At 37.7% G+C, this 14,150-nt stretch overlaps 1 protein-coding gene across 2 annotated transcripts in view; it reads left to right on the forward strand.

The window, feature by feature from the left end:
• The window catches only part of SHROOM4 (shroom family member 4), a 435,335-nt gene that overhangs the window by 279,740 nt on the left and 141,445 nt on the right, over window positions 1-14,150 (forward strand). The gene's annotated exons all lie outside the window — the stretch shown is intronic.

Below are 14,150 nucleotides of genomic sequence, written 5' to 3' on the forward strand. Positions count from 1 at the left end.
ACTCTCTACAGACATAAATATGAACACGTGTTAAAATTTTATTTAACTCATTATTGAGGAAGCTGTAAGATGTTACAAACAGTTTAATGTCGAAGTAAAAGAAGCACAAATTTAATTTAAAGTTAAATTTAACTAGACCACAATAACTAATTAGACTCTATAAGGAGAAAGATATCTCATTCACAATATCAATCAAACACATAAAACACTTAGAAATGACCTTAGGAAGAAATGTGCATGGAAGAAAGAGGATGTATGTGGAGGGAATAACACAGCTGTACATAGAGAGAAAATGGGTACAAGTGATTTTTGATGGCGTTAGTAAAGTCTTGGGTTCCTGTGTTAAGTGATTCGGAAAAAAAAAAAAAGCAAGCCACACAATTTAATGGACAGTAGATGCCCTATTTATAAATGATCTCCATTGACAAATTCCAAACCATTACTCCTTCCAGCAAACTCCCTTCACTTTTAAAGTTCAAAAAAGCAGGCTTTATCATTCTCAACATTTTCTCACCAATGTTATCAGCCAGCCTCCAGGTCATTCTCCTACTTCCATTTTATACTTTGGCACTTGCTTCACAGTCATATTCCCTACCATAATTCCTGCTGTCTTACTGAAAGATTTCATTGCCTTTTTAGAGGATCATACATTTTGTCTTATGGGTCTTTGATCTTAACTTCAACAATATTCACTTCTGTATTAACAGCTTACTCCCTTGACTGCTAATTTTCCAGTCAACAAATATTTATTGAATGCTTAACCTGTGTTAGGTTCTGGTGATCAACAACAGGTATGGCCCCTTTCTCCATCAGAGTCCTCATATGAATCACAGAACACAGAAAATAATTATTATCTCAATTTAAACATTAGGCACATAGGAAATAAGTTAAATCATTCCATACAATAAATCCCTTAGGGCAATGGTTCCTAGGAAATTGTTAGAAATGAAATTATTGGATACCATCGAGACCTAATGAATTAAAACTCTGGGAGCAGGGCCTACCCATCGGTTTTAACAAGCTTTCCAGGTGAAACACGTACAATTTGAGAACCACTGCCTTGAGATACGAAAACCCAAACCAAACCCAGTGCCATCGAGTCGATTCTGACTCATAGCAACCCTTGAGATATTAGGGCATAATTCTCAAGAATTGGTTGACAAAGACTAAATCCAACTAAATAACAACCTCTGCTCTTCTTCTAGCTTTCTCACACACCCATTCTTTTTATACCTGCCCTTCGATATCATCATGGCCTCAGATCTCATTTTCTCCCATTCTTTCAGCATCCTGTTTTAAACATTGTATTGTGGTGAAATATATATATATATAAATATATATATGTCAAAGCATTTGCAATTTCAACTGTTTTTTAAATTCAATTTATTGTATTTTTTGGTGAAAATATACACAGCAAAAGATAAACCATTTCAACAATTTCTACATGTACAATTCAGTGACATTGATTACATTCTTCAATTTGTGCAATCATTCTCCCTATCCTTTTCCAAATTATTTCACTACCATTAACATTTAACTGCCCCCCTCAGCTTCTCATCTAGGCTTTCGAGTAGCTGTTGTCAAGTTGATCCCACATAGATAATTCTTTAAAAGAGCACAATGTTCAAGGCAGTCTTACTTTAATAATTAAGCTAAACTACTGTTTGGTTCAAAGACAACTTCAGGGGATAGTTTTGGTTTGAAGTTTAAGGTTTAAAGATTATCTCAGGGCAATTTTAGGGGATTCTTCTCGTCTCAGTGGCTCCAGAAAGTCTAGATTCCATTGAGAATTTGAAATTCTGTACAACCGAAATGTTCAGTAATGGTAGCTGGCCACCATCCAGTTCTTCTGGTCTCATGGCATAGGAGGTGGTTGTTCATGAAGGCAACCAGACACGCATTCCATTTCCTCCTCCAATTCCTGACTCTCCTTCTTCCTCTGCTACTCCAGGTAAATGGAGATCAATTGTTGTAGCTTGGATGGTCGCAAGCTTTTAAGACCCCTGGCACTATGCAATGAACAAGGAGGAAGAACAGAAGCACTGAAAAACAATATTAGGACAATTGGCTTTGGTCTCTATGTATTTGCCTATTCGGAATATTTTATATAAATGTGATCATATAAATAGTTGTTCTCTTCTGTCTGACTTATTTCATTCAGCATAATGTTTTCAAGGTTCATCCTTGTCATAACATATATCAGAACTTCATTTCTCTTTATGGCTAAATAATATTCCATTGTATGTATATATACCACATGTTATTTATCATTTTATCTGTTGATTGACAATTGGGTTGTTTCTATCTTTTGGCTATTGTGAATAGTGCTGAAATAAACATTGATGTACAAGGACTTGTTTGAGTCCCTGCTTTCAAGTCTTTTGGGTATATACCTATGACTGGAATTGCTGACTCACATGATAATTCTATATTTAACTTCTTGAGGCATTTCCAAACTGTTGTCCACAGCAGCTGAACTAATATTCAATCCCACTTGCAAGGGATGAGGAACCCCCGAGACACTGGTCCCCAGACACCCTGCTAACTCAGAACTGAAGCCACTCCTGAAACCCACTTTTCTGCCAAAGATTAGATAGGCCTATAAAACAAATGGTAACACACATAAGGAACCTGTTTCTTAGTTCATTCATGTGTAGGAAACTGAATGGGCAACTCCTGCCCAAAGCCAAAACTTCTGAGAAGGCAGGAAGGGACAGGAAAACTGGACAAATAACACAGGGAACCTGGGATGAAAGGGGGAGAGTGCTAACATATTGTGTGGATTGCAACCAATGTCACAAAACAATTTGTGTATAATTTTTTGAATGAGAAACTAATTTGCACCGTAAACTTTCACCTAAAGCACAACAAAATTTAAAAAAAAATTATTTTGTCTTTCATTGCTCATGCACTTGGTTTCATATCTCAGATAAAACTAGGTCCCAAAGTATTATCCCTATGCTTTGTATGCTTTGTTTTAAGACTTTTGTGGTTTTAGTTCCTACATTTAGGTCATTGATCCATTTTGCATTAATTTTTGCATATGGTGTAATAATATGGGTCCAACTTCATTTTTTGCGTTTGAAGATCCAGTTGTCCCAGCATCATTTATAAAGACTATTCTTCCTCCATTGAATTAAATTAGGACTATTGTCAATAATCAGTTGACCACACATGCGTAGGTTTATTTCTGGACTCGCAATTCTATTTCACTGGTCTATATGTTAATTTCTTTCTGTCATGTTTTCAGTGTATAAGTCTTTCACTTCCCTGGTTGAATATATTCCCAGATATTTTATTCTTTTAGATGCTATTGTAAATGGCATTTTCTTTTCAAATTGGTCATTGCTGACGTATATAAACCCAACTGATTTATGTGTGTTTACTTTGTACCCTGTAACTTTGCTGAATTCCTTTCCCAGCTCTAGTAGCTTTCTTGTGGATTCTTTTAGGATTTCTATATATACGATCAGGTCATCCGGGATTAGGAATATTTTTACTTATTCTTTCTAATATGGATACCTTTTACTTTTTTCTTGACAAATTGTTCTAGCTAGGACTTCCAGAACCATATTGAATAGCAATGGTGAGAGTGGGCATCTTTGTCTTGTTCCTGATCTTAAGGGGAAAGTTCTCAATTTTTCTCCATTGAGTATGATGTTAGCTATAGGTTTTTCATAAATGCCATTTATCAGACTAAGAAATCTATCTTTTATTCCTAGCTTGTTGAGTGTTTTTATGATGAAAGGGTGTTGGGTTTTGTCAAATGCCTTCTCTGTGCCAATTGAGATGATCATGTAGTTCTTTTCCTTTGTTCTGTTAATGGGGTGGGAACCCTGGTGGTGTAGTGGTTAAGAGCTATGGCTGGTAACCAAGAGGTCAGCAGTTCAAATCCACCAAATGCTCCTTGGAAACTTGATGGGGCAGTTCTACTCTGTCCTAAGGGGTGGTATGAGTCGGAATTGACTCGAAGGCAGTGGGGTGGTTTGGGTTAATAAGGTGGTGTATTACATTGATTGATTTTCTAATGTTTAACTACCTTTGCATTCCTGGAATAAATTCCACTTGGTCATGGTATATAATCCTTTTAACATGGTGTTGGATTTAGTTTGCTAGTATTTTAATGAGGATTTTTGCATCTATATAAAGGATTATTGGTCTGTAGTTTTCTTGTGATGTCTTTATCTGGCTTTGGTATCAGGGTAATGCTGGCCTCATATAATGAGCTAGGAAGTGTTCCTTCCTCTTCTTTTTTTTTTTTTGGAAGAGTTAGAGAAAAATTGGGGTCAATTCTTTAAATGTTTGGTGAAATTCCCCAGTAAAGCCATCTGGTCCAGGATGTTTGTTGTTGTTGTTGGAATGTTGTTGGTTACCAGTTCAACCCTTTAACTTGTTATGGAGCTATTGAGATTTTCTATTTCTTCCTGATTCAGTTTAGGTAGTTTATGTGTTCCTTGGAATATGTCCATTTCATCAAAGTTATCATACTATTCTCTTATGATCCTTTTTATTTCTGTAGGGTTGGTTGTCATGTACTGACTTTCATTTCTGATTTTTGTTATTTGAATCCTCTGTCTTTTTTTTGTCAGGCTAACTAAAGTTTTGTTAGTTTTATTGATCTTTTCATAGAACCAGTTTCTGGGTTTGTTGATTCTTTCTATTTCTTTTCCTATGTTTCTCTTTTTTTGGTAGCTTTTTTTTTGGGGGGGGGGGTTAGTTTGCTTTTCTTTTTCTAGTTTCTCAAGGTATAAAGTTAGGTTATTGATTTGGGATTTTTATTCTTTTTTAATACACACATTACTGTTATATATTTCCCTTTGAGCACTGCCTTCAATGCATCCCATAAGTTTTGGTATGTTGTGCTGTCATTTTCATTTGACATTAAGTATTTTCTGATTTCTCTTTTGATTTCTTCCTTGACCCATTGGTTGTTTAATAGTGTGTTGTTTAATTTCCACATATTTGTTTAGTTTCCAGTTTTCCTTCTGTTATTAATTTCTGGTTTTATCACATTACGGTCAGAGAAGATTCGTTGCATGATTTCAGTCTTCTTAAATTCATTGTTTTATGACCTATGGTCCATCCTGAAGAATGATCCATGTGTACTAGAGGAAAATGCATATTGTGTTGTTATTGGATAGAGTATTCTGTATATGTCTGTTAGGTCTAGTTGGTTTATATTGTTGTTCAAATCCTTTATTTCCTTTTTGATCCTCTTTCTAGATGTTCTGTCTATCATTGAAAATGGTGTGTTGAAGTCTCCAACTATCATTGTAGAACTGTTTATGTCTCCCTTCAGTTCTGTCAGTGTCTATATACTTTGTGGCTCTGATGTTAGATACGTGTATATTTATAACTGTTATATCTTCTGGATAGGGTCACGATGAGTTGGAATTGACTCGATGGCAGTGGGTTTTTTGTTTGTTTGTTTTTTATCTCTTTATTGATTTTCTCATTTTTTCTATATATTTTTTCCTTATTTCTTTTAGTTCTTTGTATTTTCCTTAGTTATTTTTCCCCATTTTCCTTTAGTACTTTGAGCATGCTTAATACTGTTGTTTTAAATTCTTCTAGTCTGCCTATTATCCTGGCTTCCTTTTGTTTACTCAGGAAAAGTAAAAGAACAGTTACCAAATATCTACTCTGTTTCAGGCACTTTCATATATTTAACTAAAATATAATTTGATGGGGCAAGGTTGATTTTTTTTTAATCTATTGTATTAACTGCAGTATCCCCAATACATGGAATAGTGTCTAGCACATAGTAGGCACTCAATATATATTCTTTGAATGACTTGAAAAAAAATACTTATATATGTATGTATATATATATATATATATATATAGTTGTTAAGTTGCCATCAAGTCGGCACTGACTCGTGGCCCTCTCATGTACAACAAAATGAAATGCTGCTGCTCCCGCACCATCCCAATGATCATTGGCATGTTTGAGTCTCATCTTGCAGCCACTGTGTAAATCCATCACATTGTGGGTTTCCCTCACTTTCACTGGTCCTCCACTTAACCAAACATGATGTCCCCTTACAGTGACTGGTTTTTCCTGATGATGTGTCCAAAGTAACAATATTCTGTTGTGATAATAGTGTTTTCATTGGTTAATTTTTAGAAGTAGGTCACCAGGCCTTTCTTCCTAGTCTGTATTAGTCTGGAATCATCACTGAAAGCTGTCCACCATGGGTGACCCTGCTGGTATTTGAAATACCAGTGGCATAGCTTCCAGCATCATAGCAACATGCAAGCCACCACAGTACAATAAGCTGACAGATGGAGATATATATGTATATATATATAAATGGTTGCTATGAGTCAAAATTGACTCAGTGGTAATGGGTTGAGTATATATACATCCTATCCACTGCCATCAAGTCAATTTCGACTCACAGCGACCCTATAGGACAGAGTAGAACAGCCCCATAGGGTTTCCAAGGCTGTAAATCTTTATAGAAGTAGACTGCCATATCTTTCTCCCACAGAGCAGCTGGTGGGTTTGAACTGCCAAGCTTTTTGGTTAGCATCTGTAGCACTTAACCACTATGCCACCAAGGTTTCCATGTATATATATACTTAATGGTTGAAAAATAAAAAATAATATCTCATGACATGTGAAAACTATATGAAATTCAAATTTCAGTATCTGTAAAGTTTCATTAGGACACAACCATACCTATTATGTATTGTCTATGGCTGCTTTTGCACTACAACAGCAAAGTGAAGTAGTTGTGAGAGAGACTGTATGACACAAAAAACCTAAAATATTTCTTATATGGTCCTTTACAGAAAAAAATTTCCAACCTCTGAACTGGAAGAACCATGAGGGGAGGGATTGCTCCTTATTAGTTATTGTATCCCTAGCACCTAGTGCCCTGTGTGGCCCATAGGAAGGACTCAGGATTTTTCTTTTTATGTGTCCTGAAGTAGAGAAGCAGGAACTAATCTATGAATATGAGTAACTTAGTGGTCACCTAAGTTGGCATATAGTACTTCATTCAGTCTCTTACGAGTGTCGTTATTTAAGTGCCCTTTTTTTTAGTAACACTGAATACACTGATGGAAAAAAAAAAGAAATCTAGTTTTTATCCTGCAAACCTGATGCCCAAATCTTGGACCAACAGGAAAACTATGAAAAGGAACTGCCATATCTTGGGGTCTTGTACAGGCCACGGGCCAACCTCCCTAGCTGACGCTTCTCTGTTGTTGCCATAATGCCCCTGCCATTTACGATTAAGTGGAAGGGGTTCTTGTTAAAACTAGAGTTTTTCTGTCATATATTAATACATCAGGGATATGCAGAGCTTCATGCGTGTACCAGAATATTTGACACAGTGTTAGAGAAGTCCCAGAAAGGCAAGAGATTGAAATACCAAAGTAATACTATAAAGGATGAATAGGTAAAATATGGTCTGTGGGTCAAATCCAGCCTACCACCTGTTTTTGTAAATAAAGTTTTATTGGAATACAGGCATGCTCATTTGTTTATGTGCTGTTTGTTTTTGTGCCACAATGGCAGAATTGATTAATTACAGCAGAGACTGTAAGGCCCACAAAGCCTAAAATATTTACTGCCTGGCCCTTTACAAAAAAAGTTGGCTAACCCCTGGTATAAAACAGCCACCAAAAAGAATATCTTGATATTCTATCTAAAGGTTCAAAAGATTCAAAGAGAATCATCATAGTCTAGAAGTGAGAATCAATCAGAAATCACAGAACATTTAAACTAACAAACATGCTAGGTAAACAGATGAGTTCTCAAGATTCAGTTATTCTTCTGAATTTGGGAGATAATGTTGTTGATATAGGGCAAAATTAATGGTTTTTGAGTTCACAGAGGTATGTGTTTGCTTGCTTGCTTCCAGTTATTCAAAAAATATTTATTAACTACTATAATCTAGATACTGAGCTAGCTGCTGGTGATACCATAAAGGATAAGACAGATGCATTCCCTACCCTCATGGAGTTTATAGTTTGTTTTGTTTGACCCTGGCTTTACCTCTACTAGCTGTGTGACTTTGAGCAAGTTTATATAATCTCTCTTAGCCTTTCTTTTTCCACCAGTGTAATGAGACTATCAATGCCTCTTTTGCAATTTGAGTAAGGATTAAATGAGATTTGTGTGTGTGTGTGTGTGTGTGTGTTAAAGTCATTCAAATAATATGTATTGAGTGTCTACTATATGAACTGTTCCAGGTACTGGAGATACTGCAGGTAATATAATACATTAAAACAAAACAACAAAAAACTTGATGAAATTACATTTTAGTTAAACATATCAAAGTGCCTAACACAGAGTAGTTATCGGGTAACTATTCTTTTCCTTTTCCTGAGTAAGTCAAAAGAAGGCAGTACTTATCTTTTAGCAAAGATTTTAGCAAGGAGTACAATACTGGTTAAAACGTCATTACACAAATTACCTTTTAATGACTAGCACATTTGACAACATAGACCAGGTGTTATCAGTCATATAGTGCCTTAACGATTGTCAACGAAAATAATCATTGGGTTGGATAGCTCAAGTTGCAAAAAACATCTAGTTTCAAATTGATTTACTTCTCTTTTCTTAAGTCACCATGTGTCATGGATTGAATTCTGTCCCCGCCGCCCCCCCAAAAATGTGTGTTAATTTGGCTAGTGCATGATTCCCAGTATTGTGTGATTGCTCATCATTTTGTCATCTGATGTGATTTTCCTATGTGTTATATAAATCCTACCAACCCCGGTGGCATAGTGGTTAAGAGCTACAGCTGCTAACGAAAAGGTCAGCAGTTCAAATCCACGAGGCACTCCTTGGAAAATCTATGGGGCAGTTATACTCTTCCTGTAGGGTCACTGTGAGTCAGAATCGACTCGATAGCAATGGGTTTATGATGTTAATGAGATGGGATTATTGGCAGTTATGTTAATGAGGAAGGACTCAATGTACAAGATTAGGTGGTGTCTTAAGTCAATCTGTTTTGAGATATAAAAGACAGAAGTGAGCAGAGAGAAAGGGGGACCTCATACCACCAAGAGACAAGAGCCAAGAGAACAGTGCAGGCTTTGAACCTGGGGTTCCTATGCTGAAAACTCATTGACCAGGGAAGATTGATGACAAGGACCCTCCCCTAGAGCCAACAGAGAGAGAAAGCCTTCTCCTGGAGCTGGCACCCTGAATTCAGACTTCTAGCCTCCTAGGCTGTGAGAGAATAAATTTCTCTTTGTTAAAGCCATCCATTTGTGGTATTTCTGTTATAGCTGCACTAGATGACTAAAACACCATGTACATCTTTACCTTTTCTATATCGTTCCCTGACCTACGATGTTTTCCACTCTTCTCTGCCAAACCAAAGACTGGCCACATCCCAAGTCAAGCTCCAATCAAAGGAACATGTAATGTCAGAGCTAAAAAGTGTCTGTGTAATTGCTGTACTCGGCAATCCTATTTTATAGGTGAGAAAACTGAGGCCTAGAATGAGGAAGACCTTCCTAAGGTACAAAACTTGGAAGTAACAAAGGTGGGACTAAAACAGTTTCTGCTTACCAATTGAACATTATTTCCACCGTTTCTGTCTCTGTTTCTGCCACTGTTTGCTGTCTCCTCTAGGAAGCCTTCCTGCACCTGAGGGAAACTACACCCAAAGTATGTTTATGATTCCATCCTTTATCTTTTTCCTGTACTTGCTCTTCTCATATGAATTGATCCACTTCAAAAGGTTTCAGCTCTCTCCTGGATGCAGATTTCCAGACCCCTCTACCCAGCTGACTTTCTCCTTAGACTGCCATCCCAAAGCAGACTGTATCCTTCAACCAGCCTCCTGATGTCCTAACATCTCTATTTCTGACCATGGAATCTTTCCCACCCCTGTATGTCAAGTTCACAACTATAAAATCCTGTTCAATTCCCTTTTACCCTCAACAGCCCCCAAGTTCTTTCTGAACTCCCTTTTCAGTGTTTCTAATATCCATCTCATCGATCTCCTTTGCCTTCTTCCTGTGACTGCCAGGGACACATTACTTCATATCTGGATGCCCTCCAACCCATTCTGTGCACTACTGACAAAGTAATCTTCCTAAAGCACGTGTCTGTATTTATTTCAATTGGAAATAATTGTGGTTCAGGTAAATCTCATGAGTTACGAGATCTCTATTGTGCTTAGTCTGGGTCCTATCACTTTCTAAAAAAAAAAAAAAAAGCCCCATTGCCTCCAGAGATAAGTCCAAATACTTCATTGCAGCATTCAGGACCCTGTACAGATGCTACTAAATGACTTCCCCCCCCCCCATCATCCCTTTCCTGAAACCCAAAGGGATATTATCAAAAGAGTTTATCTCCTCCCTTGGACATACCCATTTCTTTCATCTGTATCCTGGACCTCATTCCCTTCCACTTCCTTAATAAATATTACTCCTTTAATTCCCACTCTCCTTTTTTCCTGTATTGTCAGCTTATTACCCTTCTCTTTCTCCTGGTTCTTTCCCCTTGAGTCTACAAACCAGCCCAGGTCTCTCCCATCTTGAAAACAAACTTTCCCAAATCTATGTTTTTTTTTTTAAGTATTTCTCTTTTTTTCTTTTTGATTTCATAGCTAAACTACTTTAAAGAGTTGTCTACACTCACTATTTCTACTCTTTCACCTTCCATTTACAAGCACAACCCATAGCAATCTACCTTTTGTCTAGTAACTCTGGCCAAAGTCATTTAATTGCTAATTATTTAAAACAATGAACACTTCTCAGTTCTTATCTTGCTTCACCTCTTGTTAAGCAGTCCTTTCTTCTCAAAAGTTTCTCCTGTTTTGGCTCCTGTAACACTGTCCCTCCCTGGTTGTTTTTTGTTTATTTCTCTATTACTTTTCCGTGATTTCTCACACCTTCTCTTTAATAATAAAAACAAATAAATCAAAACCCATTACAGTTGAGTCGATTCCTTCTCGTAGCAACCCTATAGGACAGAGTAGAACTGCCCCATAGAGTTTCCAAGGAGCACCTGGTGGATTCAAACTGCCCATCTTTTGGTTAGCAGCTGTGCACTTAACTACTACACCACCAGAGTTTCCTTCTCTTTAATAGTCCCCAAAATTCTCTGCAAGGCTCTCTACTCTTCTCACACTATACACTATTCATTCCCATGACTTCAATCACCAATAAAACCAAATCAAAACCAAACCCTGTGCTGTTGAATTGATTCCAACTCATAGCAACCCTATAGGACAGAGTGGAACTGCCCCATAGAGTTTCCAAGGAGTGCCTGGTGGATTTGAACGGCCTACCATTTGGCTAGCAGCTGTATCACTTAATCACTACACCACCAGGGTTTCTTCAGTCACCAATATGACTTCTAAATCTCTGACTCCATCCCAGACCACTCTCCTGTATATCCCACTTCATTCTCCATTTGTACACCCCACAGGTATCTCAAAAACTTCACATGTGTATCATTAACCTTCACCTCAAAATCCTGCTGAAATCTGCCTCTCCTCCTGTATATCTCTGTAAAAGTGAAGAGTTTACCTTGAACTCAGTTTTCTCAAATCTTCATCTCTGTATCTAATTAATCATCAAGTTCTGGTGTTTTTACCTACTGAAAATTTCTCAATTTTTTTTCTCTTGCTTGTTCTCTGCAACAGTGTGTTAAAGATAAAATATTCACAAAATTATATTTGTATATGAACTCATTAGTTTTATTTTTCAGTTCATGAACCAGGGAACATCTGGTCTGCAGGTCAGATAAGAGTTCCAAAGATGAGAAAACTTCCAAAGATTCTTATACCCCATCCCATCAACATTGCCATGGAAACAGGGACAGAACAGTGTTTTTATAACAATTTACCCTAAAACACAGCTTCCAGTCAGACCCTGGAGTTTCTGTTTCCTGAAACTGACTGAATTCTTCAAAAGAGCACAATGCCTAAGGCAAAACAATCTTGCTAATTAGCAAGACTATTGTTTTACTTAAAGGTGACTTTTAGGAGACTAGTCCCTTCAAGGGTCAAGATTCAAATGAACATCTAAGGACAAATGTCCTGAGTGGGTCACCCCAATTCCATGAACCCCAGAAATCTGGACACCAGGAAAATTAAAACCATTTCTCAAGCATCTCGACTGGTTTATCTACCTCCAACTTTGCCATACTTCTATCTCCTGAATTTGTTTTCCACATTGCAACCAGAGTGATCTTTTAAAATGTAAATCTGACCATGAAATCCTTACTCATCAAAATCCTTTGAGGTTCAGGATAAAATATAAACTCTCTAACTTCATTTGGGAAACCCTAGTGGTGTAGTTCAAATCCACCAGGCGCTCCTTTGAAACCATATGGGGTAGTTCTACTCTGTCCTATAGGGTTGCTATGAGTCAGAATCAACTCGATGGCAATGGGTTTGGTTTTTTGGGTTTTAACTTCATTTGGTAAGGCCCTTTAGAATATACCCCGTACTTATCTCCACCATCTTCATATAAGCTGCACTGTATGCTACAGTCACATTCAACTGCTTGGAATTCCCCAACTATACCATTGTCTTGCATCTCTCTGTGCTTTTCTTCATTCAATCTGCTCCTTCTTCCGGGAATGGTGACTGCTCCCTCCTCTTCTTTGCTTAACTAATTTTTACTGGACACTCAAGACTTGACCTAGGCTTCACCACTTTTAAGAAGCAATCCTTAGCCCTTTCATCTATATTAGGTTTTCTTCCCATAAACACTTTCTGATTTCTTCTATCTAGAACTGTTCATACTATACCAAAACCAAAAACCCAAACCCACTGCCGTCGAGTCGATTCTGACTCATATCGACCCTAGGACAGAGTAGAACTGCCGCATACAGTTTCCAAGGAACTCCTGGTGGATTTGAACTGCTGACCTTTTGGTTAGCAGCCATAGCTCTTAACCGCTATGCCACCAGGGTTTCTTATACTATACGGGCAGTCCCAAAGTAGTGTGTGGATTTGTTCATTATTACAAATCATTGTATTTAACTCAAATTTTTAATACAATAGGCTTTAAGTACAGGTTATTGGTAAGCCCGATGCTCTTAACCAGGAACTTACTGTATTATAACCATCTATTTACTTGTCTATTTCACCCCTGTAAATTTTGGGCAGGGTCCATGTGTTATTTATCCTTGTATCTTCAGCATAGCCATCATCGTGCCTACAAACTCGTTGCTGTTCAGTTGATTCTGACTCATAGCAACCCTATAGGACAGAGTAGAACTGCTCCATAGGATTTCCAAGGAGCAGCTGGTGGATTTGAACTGCTGACCTCTTGGTTAGCAGACTGATCTCTTAACTACTGCATCACCAGGGCTCCATCATAGTGCCTAAAACCAAACCAAACCCATTCCCATCGAGTAGGCTCTAACTCATAGCGACCCTATAGGACAGAGTAGAACTGCCGCATAGGGTTTCCAAGGAGCAGCTGGTGGATTCGAACTGCTGACCTTTTGGTTAGCAGCCAAGCTCTTAACCAGTGTGCCACCAGGGCTCCTAGCAGGGTTAAATGCTCAATATTCACTGAATAGCTTTGAAGTGAATAAATGTATGCCAGACAAGGCAGTGAGAGTCATTGGAGCAAAGATAAGAGGCTGAGAATAGCAGAGGTGTTGGGTTGTCAGTCTTCCAAGTACTTGAAAGTTGAGGGGAAGGTTCAGTGAAGAAAAGAAATATGAGTCAAAGATGAGTCCAAGGTTTCTTGCTTAAAAGACTGGATCAAGTTATAGGAACTAGCAGTTTTTGAGAGCCTACCGTGTAATGAGCATTGCACTGGGTACCTGAGATACATTATATCTGAGAAGAGAGGAAATTAATGAGCTTAGTTTTAGGCATGTGGAGTTTGAAGTGTTTTTAAGATATCTAAGTGGAAGTGTATCGTAGGCAGTTGTAAATATATTTCTGGGATGCAGGAGAGAAAGGAGGACTCAATAATTAGAGTGAGAGTTATTTGTGTAGATGGTAGTGGAAGTTGTTAGTGTGGATGGAATCTTCCAGAAAGTGTAGTATAGAGAAGAAAGGAAGAGGACCAGGGACAAAATCCTGGAGGATATGTATTTAAGGGCTAGGCCTAGGGAGAGGAACTATACATTCACACATTCATTCATGCGACAATTTTTACCAGGTCCATACTCTGTCCCAGACACTATTGTAGGAATTGGGGATACA

Source organism: Elephas maximus, chromosome X (genome assembly GCF_024166365.1).
Source record: "Elephas maximus indicus isolate mEleMax1 chromosome X, mEleMax1 primary haplotype, whole genome shotgun sequence".
Classification (NCBI taxonomy): Eukaryota; Metazoa; Chordata; class Mammalia; order Proboscidea; family Elephantidae; genus Elephas; species Elephas maximus.